The sequence below is a fragment of the Trachurus japonicus genome, chromosome 4 (genome assembly GCF_045865225.1).
Source record: "Trachurus japonicus isolate A0001 chromosome 4, Traja_1.0".
Lineage (NCBI taxonomy): Eukaryota > Metazoa > Chordata > Actinopteri > Carangiformes > Carangidae > Trachurus > Trachurus japonicus.
This window is the reverse complement of record NC_140910.1, coordinates 342,011-351,567: the sequence shown is the minus strand read 5'-3', so window position 1 is coordinate 351,567 and position 9,557 is coordinate 342,011. Positions and strand designations below refer to the sequence as shown.

The following is a 9,557-nucleotide window of genomic DNA, read 5'->3' as shown; positions in this document are numbered from 1 at the left end:
AGATCCAGGATGGCTCCAATGCTGGACAGCTCCAGTGCTGAACCAGCCCCCCCCCCCCCCGGGGACGTGAGGAGCCGTCCGCTGGACGGCTCCAATGCTGGACAGCTCCAGTGCTGAACCAGGCCCAACCCCCCCGGGGACATGTCCTCCAATGCTGGACAGCTCCAGTGCTGAACCAGGCCCAACCCCCCGGGGACATGACGAGCCGTCTACTGGAATCTTTGCTCCTCTCTGTAAATATGGAGATGTTTGTAGAGAAGGAGGAGAGGAGAGGAGAGGAGAGGAGCCCAGGAGCCGGACACGATGAACGCTGTAGTCTTCTCTTTTCCGCGCTCTTCGGGCCGTGTCTTCACAGAGAGGAGATCCAGGACGGCTCCAACGCTGGACAGCTCCAGTGCTGAAGCAGGCTTAACCAGGCTGAACCAGGGGGGGGGACATGAGGAGCCGTCCACTGGAATATTAGCTCCTCTCTGTAAAGATGGACATGTTTGACGATAAGGAGGAGAGGAGAGGAGCTGCAATTCCACTCGGTCCTTGTTAGAAGAGGAGAGGAGGGAAACAGGAACACAGAGGAATTGCAGCTCCTCACCTACCCCCCCCCCTCAAACATGTCCATCTTCAGCTGGTAGCTTGCAACGTAAACAGGAGATGCTGGTGGTTTGGTGTTTGCAGGTCCGAATATCTCAATCGTCCACCACTTTAGCCTTTCCCTGATTCACAGGTACCGTTTTGTGTTGCAAACTGGCACAGCAGAAAAAGAAAAAAAAGAGGAAACGTTTTAAACACAAAATGTCAAGAGTATGTTATACAGGAGCTAGTACAGCCAGTGAGTCAAGTCGTACTGCTACATCAATTTGTTCTGCTCTGTCACTGAACCAGGTACATTTGTTCATTAGCTCACCTTCCAGCCGTGGATCGCTCATCGCTCCGCCACACTTTCCCCAGCTTTTAGGTGGGATATTTCTGTGCCATATATCTGTTATGCTCTTACAAAAAACCAGCTCCAAGTCCAATCAGCACAGTTGTTCAGTCAGGAAGACGAGCTAATGAATTTGTGAATGCAACTGGTTCAGTGTAAGAGCAGAGCAAATTCATGGCACAGAGTTGACCCAACGAATCTACAATTCAGTGGTAGGGGAGAGTGGGGTAATTTGCGCCCATATTTTTGAAGAGGCATCCATTTCACTCATCCTGCAAAGAACAGAGAGAACGTGGCTTTAGGGATAATTTCATTTAAGTAAAAACAAAAAAAAAGTTGTTTTTTTTAACTTCTCAAGTAAAATTTCTATGACCAATGTTTTTTTCGATTACAGTTTAAACAATTATAGACATATTTGAAAACAGTTCACATATATTTTTAGTACTTTGTATGATTCTATGCAGTGGGGACAGGCATGCATGCCTGTGTGTGTGTGTGTGTGTGTGTGTGTGTGTGTGTGTGTGTGTGTGTGTGTGTGTGTGTGTGTGTGTGTGTGTGTGTGTGTGTGTTAGGGTTAGGGTTAGGGTTAGGGGTTAGGGGTTAGGGGTTAGGGGTTAGGGTTAGGGTGTGTGTGTGTGTGTGTGTGTGTGTGTGTGTGTGTGTGTGTGTGTGTGTGTGTGTGTGTGTGTGTGTGTGTGTGTGTGTGTGTGTGTGTGTGTGTGTGTGTGTGTGTGGCGGGGGGGATACTAGTGGTTTGGTGTCTGCAGGTCCGAAGTCGGGCCGTGTCTTCACAGAGAGGAGATCCAGGTGTTGGTCGGCTCCAACGCTGGACAGCTCCAGTGCTGAAGCAGGCTTAACCAGGCTGAACCAGGGGGGGGGGGACATGAGGAGCCGACCACTGGAATCTTAACTCCTCTCTGTAAAGATGGGCATGTTTGAAGATAAGGAAGAAAGTAGATGAGCTGCAATTCCACCGTGTTACTGTTACCCTCCTCTCCTCTCCTCTCCACTTCTAACAGGAACACAGAGGAATTGCAGCTCCTCACCTCTCTCCCCCCCTCAAACATGTCCATCTTCAGCTGGTAGCTTGCAACGTAAAAAGGAGATGCTAGTGGTTTGTGGGTTGCAGGTCCGAAGACCTCAATCTTCCACCATTTTAGCCTTTCCCTGATTCACAGGTACTGTTTTGTGTTGCAAACTGGCACAGCTGTAATGTTCTTCTTTGCCCTCTGGTCTTCACGGAGACGATGAACGCTGAAGTCTTGTCTTTTCCACGCTCTTCGGGCCGTGTCTTCACAGAGAGGAGATCCAGGACGGCTCCAATGCTGGACAGCTCCAGTGCTGAACCAGGCCCCCCCCCCCCCGGGGAAGTGAGGAGCCGTCCGCTGGACGGCTCCAATGCTGGACAGCTCCAGTGCTGAACCAGGCCCAACCCCCCCGGGGACATGACGAGCTGTCCACTGGACAGCTCCAATGCTGGACAGCTCCAGTGCTGAACCAGGCCCCCCCCCCCCCCGGGGGAAGTGAGGAGCCGTCCGCTGGACGGCTCCAATGCTGGACAGCTCCAGTGCTGAACCAGGCCCAACCCCCCGGGGACATGACGAGCCGTCTACTGGAATCTTTGCTCCTCTCTGTAAATATGGAGATGTTTGTAGAGAAGGAGGAGAGGAGAGGAGAGGAGAGGAGCCCAGGAGCCGGACACGATGAACGCTGTAGTCTTCTCTTTTCCGCGCTCTTCGGGCCGTGTCTTCACAGAGAGGAGATCCAGGTGTTGGTCGGCTCCAACGCTGGACAGCTCCAGTGCTGAAGCAGGCTTAACCAGGCTGAACCAGGGGGGGGGGGACATGAGGAGCCGACCACTGGAATCTTAACTCCTCTCTGTAAAGATGGGCATGTTTGAAGATAAGGAAGACAGTAGATGAGCTGCAATTCCACCGTGTTACTGTTACCCTCCTCTCCTCTCCTCTCCACTTCTAACAGGAACACAGAGGAATTGCAGCTCCTCACCTCTCCCCCCCCCTCAAACATGTCCATCTTCAGCTGGTAGCTTGCAACGTAAAAAGGAGATGCTAGTGGTTTGTGGGTTGCAGGTCCGAAGACCTCAATCTTCCACCATTTTAGCCTTTCCCTGATTCACAGGTACTGTTTTGTGTTGCAAACTGGCACAGCTGTTCTGCCCTACAAAGCAAAAAGGCAGTAACTACGCAGAGTTCCGAACTGAGAAAAATGACTTTAAAGTTATCCTGTTGTCCAGCCTAAGTAGTTATAGGTAGATTATTGGACATGAGACAGTTTTGTTACTTTGTATTAGCTTATTCTTTGTACATATTAATTCTCATATTTGATTTGATGTTTTACCCCTATTTTGCAGTTACTGTATTCTTGCTCTGTATTACTTGCCAAAAATGTGGCACCATACCAAAAATGCAGTTACTGCCTTTTTGCTTTGTAGGGCGGTGTAGTGTTCTTCTTTGCCCTCTTGTCTTCATGTGCAGTGGACACTGTAAACAGAAAAAGAAAAAAAAAGAGGAAACGTTTTAAACACAAAATGTCAAGAGTATGTTATACAGGAGCTAGTACAGCCAGTGAGTCAAGTCGTTCTGCTACAGTAATTTGTTCTGCTCTGTCACTGAACCAGGTACATTTGTTCATTAGCTCACCTTCCAGCCGTGGATCTATTCCTCAGCTGGCTGTTTGAAACAGCAGTAGAGTCAATGTTTTGCAGTCCAGCTGTCCTCATCGCTCCGCCACACTTTCCCCAGCTTTTAGGTGGGATATTTCTGTGCCATATATCTGTTATGCTCTTACAAAAAACCAGCTCCAAGTCCAATCAGCACAGTTGTTCAGTCAGGAAGATGAGCTAATGAATTTGTGAATGCAACTGGTTCAGTGTAAGAGCAGAGCAAATTCGTGGCACAGAGTTGACCCAACGAATCTACAATTCAGTGGTAGGGGAGAGTGGGGTAATTTGCGCCCATATTTTATTTATAATTATATTTTTGAAGAGGCATCCATTTCACTCATCCTGCAAAGAACAGAGAGAACGTGGCTTTAGGGATAATTTCATTTAAGTAAAAACAAAAAAAAAGGTTTTTTTTTTAAACTTCTCAAGTAAAATTTCTATGACCAATGTTTTTTTTTTTCCGATTACAGTTTAAACAATTATAGACATATTTGAAAACAGTTCACACATCTTTTTTGTGCTTTGCATGATTCTATGCAGTGGGGACAGGCATACATGCATGTCTCTGTGTGTGTCTGTGTGTGTGAGGCGGGGGAGGGGGTTGTTCCTGCAATGGAGACAGGCACCAACAGCTCCGGTCGTTGTAAGAAGGGAAGAAGGGAAATGTGAAATGTGAAATATTCATTGTTACCAATGGCACAATTTATCCCAGTGTAGTTTCTCTAATGGAACAACTTATCTCCCACTAGAGGCAAGCTGTGCCATAAAAGCACTTTTTTGGTCTTTTTTCTTAAGCTATATTTCTCAAACGGTTTATTTTAAGATGCAAAGGGATTTTTCCCAGGGATGCACAAGATCCAGAACTACTAAATGTACACATTTTTAGTTGGAGGCGTGCATCATAGTAATCCCCCTTGCTTTAACGGCACATATAGCAAAAAAGCAAAAATATATATATATATATAATAAAATAATATATATACTACTTACCCCACTCTTTCTGTGGATCCATTCTCCATACTGACTGTCTGCACCTCTACAGCAGCAAGAGTCAATGTTTTGCAGTCCAGCTGTCCTCATCGCTCCGCCACACTTTCCCCAGCTTTTAGGTGGGATATTTCTGTGCCATATATCTGTTATGCTCTTACAAAAAACCAGCTCCAAGTCCAATCAGCACAGTTGTTCAGTCAGGAAGATGAGCTAATGAATTTGTGAATGCAACTGGTTCAGTGTAAGAGCAGAGCAAATTCATGGCACAGAGTTGACCCAACGAATCTACAATTCAGTGGTAGGGGAGAGTGGGGTAATTTGCGCCCATATTTTTGAAGAGGCATCCATTTCACTCATCCTGCAAAGAACAGAGAGAACGTGGCTTTAGGGATAATTTCATTTAAGTAAAAACAAAAAAAAGTTTTTTTTAAACTTCTCAAGCAAAATTTCTATGACCAATGGTTTTTTTTTTTTTCGATTACAGTTTAAACAATTATAGACATCTTTGAAAACAGTTCACACATCTTTTTTGTGCTTTGCATGATTCTATGCAGTGGGGACAGGCATACATGCATGTCTCTGTGTGTGTCTGTGTGTGTGAGGCGGGGGAGGGGGTTGTTCCTGCAATGGAGACAGGCACCAACAGCTCCGGTCGTTGTAAGAAGGGAAGAAGGGAAATGTGAAATGGGAAATATTCATTGTTACCAATGGCACAATTTATCCCAGTGTAGTTTCTCTAATGGAACAACTTATCTCCCACTAGAGGCAAGCTGTGCCATAAAAGCACTTTTTTGGTCTTTTTTCTTAAGCTATATTTCTCAAACGGTTTATTTTAAGATACAAAGGGATTTTTCCCAGGGATGCACAAGATCCAGAACTACTAAATGTACACATTTTTAGTTGGAGGCGTGCATCACAGTAATTCCCCTTGCTTGCACATATAGTAAAAAAGGGGGGGAAAAAATATATATAATAAAATAATACTACTTACCCCACTCTTTCTATGGATCCATTCTCCCTACGGGCCGTCTGTACCTTTACAGCAGAAGAGTCAGGGCAGGAGGAGGTTTGTATAAACATTTTCTACACGGACTGAGAGAGCAGAGTTATGCAGGCTAACTACTCTCCTTTGCTCTGAGTAGTGCATCGTTGACACCTCCTCCTCCGAGGTAAGGCCAGCCAATGCTCTCTCCACTACCTTTTTTGGGTCTGGCCAGATGACTCTTCTCTGCGTCTTCTACTCGTGTTACTCCTGTTTCACATTGGATTCCTGTCTTTTTTTCTTATGTGATATGGTCTGTGTCTTTGTCCTAAGCCTGGTATCCTGGCTGTCTGCGTTTGGGTCCTTCTCCACACATCCTGACACTCTCCTTTGCTCTGAGCAGTGCATTTTTGACCCCTTCCCCCTCCGAGGTAAAGCGAGCCAATGCTCGCCACTACCCATGTTTGAGTCTGGACTGTTTCTCCCAGATGACAAAGCAGTCTTCAGGACAAAAACTTACAACACAAGTCGGTTTGAAGGATTTGCACGTTACAAAATTGTTATTATTATTGAGAACAAATGATTAAAAACAAAAGGATACACAACTCAACATGTTTCAGGTTGCTTTGCTCATTTTATTTTTTCAAGGAAGACCAAAAAAATAATAATACAGCATTTCGTGTGCCACAGATTCATCGCTTTCTCTCTGTTCTCCAAAAAGGGCTTAGTGCTGGGGAAGACGCCGCTTGACCCGCTTTAATATGTGACGGAAACGGCCACAGCGAACAAAATGGGAGCTATAGCAAACCAGAACGCTGAAGTGAGGCTACTGACTGGAGTTAGGAAGAGAGAGCACATCTCTCCCACTTTAGCTTCTCTCCATTGGCTTCCTGTAGGATTTAGAATAGACTTCAAAATCCTTCTGTTCACTTATAACGTTACGTATAACCTTCCTCTATGACAGGGTTTATAGTTTGGGCTGGTTCAGGTGGCTCTGAACCACATACTGCTACAGGCCTAGACTGCTGGTGGGACTGCTCTCCATTTTGCAGAGTTCACGCAGAGTGAATTGTCATTATCATTATCTGCTACTCCATGGAGTTTGATCCTCAGTCTCTCTCTCTCTCTCTGTTTCCACAGATTCTCCAGAGTTCCATCCATCTGCACCAACCTCCTCCGCTTGTATCGTACCCTTCCCCTCTTCCTGCTGTTACACCGGCCTTCTCTGCCTTCTTTCAGCTCCCATTAACCACTTCATGTTCTGCACATTATGTGTTGTAAACTGTTTTTTGTCTGTGTAGAACCTCTGTTGCAGGTCTGCCCGTCCTGGGTGAGGGATCCCTCCTCTGTTGCTCACCCTGAGGTTTCTCCAAATTTTTTTTACCTGTTAAAAGGGTTTTCTATGGAGTTTTCCCTCAGTCGATGTGAGGGTCTAAGGGCAGACGATGTTATTATGATGCTATGTTAAAAAAAAAATCTTTGAGACAAACTGTTTGTAAAAAAAAAACAAAGTAAATCCCCTGCCTTGCCACTGTGCTCATGAATTTGGTAGTGTGGCTGTTGTTATCTGTCTTGTAAGCTCTCTGACACCTGAATTTCCCTGCGGGGGTGAATAAAGTTTTACTGTTCTACCCTCAACTCCACTCTTGTGATAGAATTTTGTTGATACCAACATCCTTTCCTCAAGTCTTCAGGACAAAAACTTACAACACAAGTCGGTTTGAAGGATTTGCACGTTACAAAATTGTTATTATTATTGAGAACAAATGATTAAAAACAAAAGGATACACAACTCAACATGTTTCAGGTTGCTTTGCTCATTTTATTTTTTCAAGGAAGACCAAAAAAATAATAATACAGCATTTCGTGTGCCACATGACCAGGGCCAGATGACTCTTCTCTGCATCTTCTACTCGTGTTACTCCTGTTTCACATTGGATTCCTGTCTTTTTTTCTTATGTGATATGGTCTGTGTCTTTGTCCTAAGCCTGGTATCCTGGCTGTCTGCGTTTGGGTCCTTCTCCACACATCCTGACACTCTCCTTTGCTCTGAGCAGTGCATTTTTGACCCCTTCCCCCTCCGAGGTAAAGCGAGCCAATGCTCGCCACTACCCATGTTTGAGTCTGGACTGTTTCTCCCAGATGACAAAGCAGTCTTCAGGACAAAAACTTACAACACAAGTCGGTTTGAAGGATTTGCACGTTACAAAATTGTTATTATTATTGAGAACAAATGATTAAAAACAAAAGGATACACAACTCAACATGTTTCAGGTTGCTTTGCTCATTTTATTTTTTCAAGGAAGACCAAAAAAATAATAATACAGCATTTCGTGTGCCACAGATTCATCGCTTTCTCTCTGTTCTCCAAAAAGGGCTTAGTGCTGGGGAAGACGCCGCTTGACCCGCTTTAATATGTGACGGAAACGGCCACAGCGAACAAAATGGGAGCTATAGCAAACCAGAACGCTGAAGTGAGGCTACTGACTGGAGTTAGGAAGAGAGAGCACATCTCTCCCACTTTAGCTTCTCTCCATTGGCTTCCTGTAGGATTTAGAATAGACTTCAAAATCCTTCTGTTCACTTATAACGTTACGTATAACCTTCCTCTATGACAGGGTTTATAGTTTGGGCTGGTTCAGGTGGCTCTGAACCACATACTGCTACAGGCCTAGACTGCTGGTGGGACTGCTCTCCATTTTGCAGAGTTCACGCAGAGTGAATTGTCATTATCATTATCTGCTACTCCATGGAGTTTGATCCTCAGTCTCTCTCTCTCTCTCTGTTTCCACAGATTCTCCAGAGTTCCATCCATCTGCACCAACCTCCTCCGCTTGTATCGTACCCTTCCCCTCTTCCTGCTGTTACACCGGCCTTCTCTGCCTTCTTTCAGCTCCCATTAACCACTTCATGTTCTGCACATTATGTGTTGTAAACTGTTTTTGTCTGTGTAGAACCTCTGTTGCAGGTCTGCCCGTCCTGGGTGAGGGATCCCTCCTCTGTTGCTCACCCTGAGGTTTCTCCAAATTTTTTTTACCTGTTAAAAGGGTTTTCTATGGAGTTTTCCCTCAGTCGATGTGAGGGTCTAAGGGCAGACGATGTTATTATGATGCTATGTTAAAAAAAAAATCTTTGAGACAAACTGTTTGTAAAAAAAAAACAAAGTAAATCCCCTGCCTTGCCACTGTGCTCATGAATTTGGTAGTGTGGCTATTGTTATCTGTCTTGTAAGCTCTCTGACACCTGAATTTCCCTGCGGGGGTGAATAAAGTTTTACTGTTCTACCCTCAACTCCACTCTTGTGATAGAATTTTGTTGATACCAACATCCTTTCCTCAAGTCTTCAGGACAAAAACTTACAACACAAGTCGGTTTGAAGGATTTGCACGTTACAAAATTGTTATTATTATTGAGAACAAATGATTAAAAACAAAAGGATACACAACTCAACATGTTTCAGGTTGCTTTGCTCATTTTATTTTTTCAAGGAAGACCAAAAAAATAATAATACAGCATTTCGTGTGCCACATGACCAGGGCCAGATGACTCTTCTCTGCGTCTTCTACTCGTGTTACTCCTGTTTCACATTGGATTCCTGTCTTTTTTTCTTATGTGATATGGTCTGTGTCTTTGTCCTAAGCCTGGTATCCTGGCTGTCTGCGTTTGGGTCCTTCTCCACACATCCTGACACTCTCCTTTGCTCTGAGCAGTGCATTTTTGACCCCTTCCCCCTCCGAGGTAAAGCGAGCCAATGCTCGCCACTACCCATGTTTGAGTCTGGACTGTTTCTCCCAGATGACAAAGCAGTCTTCAGGACAAAAACTTACAACACAAGTCGGTTTGAAGGATTTGCACGTTACAAAATTGTTATTATTATTGAGAACAAATGATTAAAAACAAAAGGATACACAACTCAACATGTTTCAGGTTGCTTTGCTCATTTTATTTTTTCAAGGAAGACCAAAAAAATAATAATACAGCAT

General features: G+C 44.7%; 1 long non-coding RNA gene across 1 annotated transcript; it reads right to left on the bottom strand.

Annotated features, from left to right (window-relative positions):
- Positions 1-1,905: 1,905 nt before the first annotated feature.
- Positions 1,906-5,709, bottom strand: LOC146988142 (uncharacterized). Its single transcript, XR_015035674.1, has 4 exons — positions 5,584-5,709; positions 4,593-4,950; positions 3,562-3,609; positions 1,906-2,153 (listed from the first exon to the last, which is right to left on the bottom strand). It is a non-coding gene; the product is annotated as an uncharacterized LOC146988142 (long non-coding RNA).
- Between the last annotated feature and the right edge of the window lie 3,848 nt (positions 5,710-9,557).